Here is a 6,000-nt window from a genome sequence, read left to right on the forward strand (position 1 = left end):
TCTTGATCAACAACATTTATTTAATTAAATACATGAAATTACATTTCATTTGAATAAAATACGTAGTTCAACCATTTTAAAATGTAACGTGCTGTTTAAGATTTTTTAAAGAGTTTTTTATGTAATCTTATATTTTTATTGAACTAACACTAGACCTAGAACTAAAAACATTCGGGTTTAGAGTACCGAAAGACCTAAAATACTATTTGGTTTAAAGCTAAGCGCCAATTACGTTATACGATTTCAAGTCCGATTCGGCCCTTGGCCATCTTCAGAGACTCTACAAATAACCTATGCGAAGTTAGCCCCCAATTTTTCTAGCTCCCAATTAGATAGGATTTTACATGTATAGTATTTTGATTATAACAAGAGAGCCAGTCAACCGATTTCGATAAACAATGTCTCATTCGAAAGCTTAATCTTTGGCCAATGCGAAAGTGGAAATGCCCGATTCGAAATCCCTTTCGAATACCGCTAAAACGCCAAAATAATGCGAAAGTACACGAAAACAACACAAAAATGACCTTTTTTAAGTGGTGATAACTCATAAACGATGTACCCGATGATCAAGATCTATACGTCATTCGATTCGTCATAGTTTCTTCTATCGAAACCATAAAATGCCCGATTTCAATTCTCCCCCGTTAACCTTGTACAGCTCTCGGAATGATAGCGTGTTCCGTGTGGCTTGTTGTTTATGCACGTGTGAACGCCCGAAAGTCTAGAACCCAATATAAAAAAAATAATTTAAACTAAATCGACTATACGAATTTGACGGATTTTAATGATTTATATTCGATGATTCTTATTAAGAAGGTTATTCATTTGATTGCATCTCCATTATCCAATTTATTTAATAGATGTTTTGTATTAGGTTATTTTCCAGAAGCTTTTAAAAAGGCTGTGGTCGTACCTGTGTTTAAGGGTGGTGATCCTCAATGTATAAGTAATTATAGACCTATTTCTTTAGTAAATAATTTCGCAAAAATTTTTGAAAAATTATTAAAAGTACGTTTGATAAATTTCTTTAATGAAAATAGTATTCTTTCTAAGAATCAATATGGCTTCACTGAGGGTAAATCAACAAGTGATGCCATTGCGGAACTTACAACAAAAGTTAAAAATAGTTTTGAGAAATCAAGGCCTTGCCTAGCTGTTTTTTTGGATCTAGCTAAAGCTTTTGACACGGTTGACCACAGTTTTTTGTTGCGTAAACTCGATATTTATGGGGTGAGAGGTATACCTTTGAAATTAATGTGGGACTATCTGCACGAGAGATCTCAATATGTGAGGATTGGTCAAAGTCTCAGCTGTTCGGTATCGATGAATGTCGGAGTGCCACAGGGAACAGTTTTGGGTCCGCTTTTGTTTTTAATTTATATAAATGACTTGCTTTCATTAACACTCAATGGAGACTTAATCTCTTATGCGAATGATACCGTTCTGTTTGTGGAAGGCCGTTCTTGGGCGGATGTTGAAGATAAAGCTATAGCAGATTTGAGATTAATAAATAACTGGTTAAATAGCAGTAAACTTATTTTAAATGATGCGATTTCAAAACTATTAAGATATTTTATTTTGGAATTATACAATCAATCCTGCAATATGGCATTTTGGCATGGGGCTCTGCAGCTGATTCTTACCTTCAGAAATTAATTACGTCTCAAAAAGGTGTTATAAAATTAATGATGCATAGGCCCCGTACTTTCCCATCTGCGTTGTTGTTTGCTGAGTGTGACTTATTTACTATTAAACAGTTATACACCTTAGCAATTATGAATAACATTTTAAAATCACCGGACCGATTGGCGACTGTCTCACATGATTACTCTACTCGGATTGCATCCCAGAATCGTGCTGTTATACCGCCCGTAAATAAGACTGTAGGTCAAAGACATTACTCTTACCATTCCATTAAAATATATAATAAGTTTAGGGAATACCTAACAGCACAGAACCTTACGTTGGTGAAATCTAGGTGGAAATACTTTTCAAAAAGATGGGTGAAATCACTTAATGATGGCGTGATAGATGGAATTTTTTCAATTGTGGTTTAGTTCTTTCAATGTTGAATTGAGTGTTGTATAATTTGTTATCTTTGTTCACAGTAAGAATAATGTTTATGTTTGAATTTTGATTATTTTTCTTTTATTTCGAAAGCCGCGTGCAAACTGATTTTTTCAGTTTTTGCGGTTACCCCCATGCGCCAGCTTTTTGATTACTGATCATAATAGAAATTAGTTATATGGCGTGTTACGGGAGTTTTTGTTTTTGTTTACCTTATATACATAGTGTTTACTATTAATTTCTCTATAATTTCTTTCTGTAAACTGGATACAAAGACAAATAAATAAATAAAAATAAAAAAAATAAAAATATCTCAATTAAAAGTGTGTGTCTGGCCAAATGCGGTTGTCGAAATGCCCGATTCGAAATATTTAAGGATTTTGATTAAAACATCAAAAACGAATTAATCAAACACATCAATTATCTCCTTAACTAATTGACCAATTTTAGTCGTCAACATCTCGATCAAAAGTATGATCTTCAATGAATGCGAAGGTGGAAATGCCCGATTTCAAAATTTACTAATTACCTACATACGTACGGTTATTTAAATGACTCCACGTATCTACTGACTGGAAGTCTAGCCCCCAATACGAAAAAAATAATTTTGATTAAATTCGCTATAACTAAAGAACGGTTTGACCGATTTTAATGTTATATATCGCAAATGAAAAGCTTGCGTCTGGCTGAATGTAGAAGTTATAAACATTAAATTAACAAGGTGTATACACGCTATAAGATTGTATTACATGAAACTGTAAGTGAATTTTTCTCGAAACATCCTTTTTACATCTGGTTAACACGATTCCTAAAAAACTACTCATTCCATTGACTTGAAATTTGAACTGCACTTTCAAATAGCATCTTTCTATCGTATGATCTACAGAGAAGGTGATACGATATATACATGATTTATTTTTGAGATAAACTTATCGATTTGAAGAACAAAATCGATTATCTTAATTTGACTAGGCGCCATTTTGCCAATAACATTTTTTTTGCTTAGGTCTAGTTCAAACGATAATCACAAGTACATATACAGGGTGTTCCGGTGACTCGGGGCATAAAATTAACCTCATATACTAGAGCAAAAATGATGACGATTCGTGAAAAAAAATTATTATAAAAGTCTTCAAATGGCCAAAATATGGGCCATCAAAGTTCAAAAATTTTAACACATTTTTCTAAATATTTTCAATACCATTTATGGTAGAGCGTTGAAATTTGGTAGAGGGTAAACAAATATCAAGCAAAATCATTGAATCAATTTTGACTTTGATCGGGCTGCGGCAACCATGCTATACAGGCTGTCCCTAAAATTTGTTTGCTCAGAACTTTTTTGTTCGCTCGTAACCCTACATTTATTTTTGTACTCTTTAATAGAAAATTTATTTTAGAAACTTTTATCACTCTTTGAAAATTTTGATAATATTGACGGTTTTCGAGTTATACGCGAAAATGTAATCGTAACAAACAAAAAAAAGAAACATATTCCGCAAGATCTGAGTTGGCGATGACAATTGAAAAACGAACTGAGCTAATAACCATTAATTGTATAAATTTCTAAGTGCAGATTTAGTTAAATCCAGTGTTAATTTATTTTACTTGAATAAAAGAATGTAATCTCCAAAACGATAAATTTAATTTTCACGGTAACAACAAACAAGAACATAACAAAAATTTTAACAAGAACAATAAAATTATAAACAAATAGTAATAAATAAAAAAGAACAAAAAAATACTAAAGCAGATGTTCAAAAACACTGCCTGATATCGCCGTCTTAAATTAAAACGCACTCTGCGGAGAACATTGATCTCAGTTCGAAGTTGATCAAATGAATCAACAATTTGCAACCTCAGTTGATCAACTGAAGTTATTTCAATGCAGTAAACTAGTGGTTTAACGCGTTCCCATAAATAAAAATCTACAGGTGTAAGATCCGGCGATCGGGGGGCCAACTTATTGGTGCACCTACTCCTCGTCCAATCCACCGTCCCGGAAAACGTTCCCTCAGAAATTCTTGGACAGCCTGTGTGCTATGCACAGGAGCACCATCATGCATATACCACATTGCTTGCCTTGTGTTTAAAGGAACGTCATCTAAAAAATCATCTAATTCTTCTAAATGTCGCCTGTATGTATGTCCATCCAGCCTTGATGGTAAGAAAACAGGTCCAATAATTACATCGCCCACAATGCCAGCCCAAACGTTATGAGAAAATCTCCATTGTGATTTCCAAGTTTTCTTAAATCTTGGATTTTCGTCCGCCCAACTATGTAAATTTCTCAAATTGAAGATTGCATCTTTAGAAAAAGTGGATTCATCTGTAAAAAGTACTTTTTCTAAAAACTGATCATTAATTTGGATTTTGTGCTGCATTATTTGGCAATATGCAGACTGCATATTGCATATTGCAGTCGCAGTGAGTAATCAGCCACTCGAACTTTCTGAAGTTTGTAACAATGAAATGGATAAAGCTGTTGCTCGTGAAGAACACGCCAGACAGTTGTTTTTCTTGTCTTCTACATAGTCTAGTATATCTTCTTCTAGTTCGGGTGTTCGGGCTGATCTTACGTTACCGTTGTTAGCAAATTTCGGCTTACACGTCCCATTTTCCCTTAAACGGGTTTCAATCCTTAAAAATGTTTTTCGATTGGGCGCTCTGTGGTTCGAAAATTTCTCCTGATAACAGTTAGCGGCTGCTTGACATTGCCCTAATGTCAAAATCATGTCAGTTTGTTCACTAAATGTGTAACTCTCCATTTTGAACACTTAAAATTAATAATAACTAACAGAACTAACGTTTGTGTTTAAACGACATGAGCAAGTTGACAGCAAGTTGTTTTTTTTAATTGCCATGGCCAACCTTGACTTTTTCGAAGACTCTGTTTTTTAGTGTTACCATTGAAATCGAAGCTTAATATTTTCGCGTATAACTCGGAAACGGTCAATATTATCAAAATTTTCAAAGAGTGATAAAAGTTTCTAAAATAAATTTTCTATTAAAAAGTACAAAAATAAATGTAGGGTTACCAGTGAACAAAAAAGTTCTGAGCCAACAAATTTTAGGGACAGCCTGTATAGCATGGTTGCCGCCGACCGATCAAAGTCAAAATTGGTTCAATGATTTTGCTTGATATTTGGTTACCCTCTACCAAATTTCAACGCTCTACCATAAATGGTATTGAAAATATTTAGAAAAATGTGTTAAAATTTCTGAACTTTGATGGCCCATATTTTGGCCATTTGAAGACTTTTATAATAATTTTTTTTCACGAATCGTCATCATTTTTGCTCTAGTATATGACGTTAATTTTATGCCCCGAGTCACCGGAACACCCTGTATAGAAAAGAACATAATTTGATTTTTGAGTTTCAGATCATTTCAAGGATAGATATTGTGTCAACCAGCAACTTAGACAATCCACGTACCAACTTGGTTGAGGGACAATGTAAAGGTTATTTTCTATAAACAATTCTTTTTAAATAAGTAAATATGAAAGTATATGCAAAAGATTAAATTGTAATACCACATAATTTGGTAGCGAAAAATTCCCGAAGAAATCATTTTATTTGATACAAAAAAAAAAGAGACTCCCCATTAAAAAGTTTGAATTATACTAGTATTATTTGGAGTGGTTTACACTCAATTTCAAATTATTTCATGTTTTGACAATGTTGATTAAAGCTTTATAATTTTTCAAGCACAAAATGCAAAAATTTATTGAATGGTACCGTTTATCAAGCACAAATCCAAGGAGTAGCGTTCAAACAGTTTTTATCTCTAAAAATTACAAAGTTCTAATCGCGAATTTTCCCGATATGTTTTGATCAATTAATAAAATTGAAAACGACTCACCGAATGGATGTTATTTTCCTGGGATTTTACTTCGAAGCTCAGCTGGAAAGAAACGATAAACTAATTTATTGT

Source organism: Onthophagus taurus, chromosome 6, assembly GCF_036711975.1.
Source record: "Onthophagus taurus isolate NC chromosome 6, IU_Otau_3.0, whole genome shotgun sequence".
Classification (NCBI taxonomy): domain Eukaryota; kingdom Metazoa; phylum Arthropoda; class Insecta; order Coleoptera; family Scarabaeidae; genus Onthophagus; species Onthophagus taurus.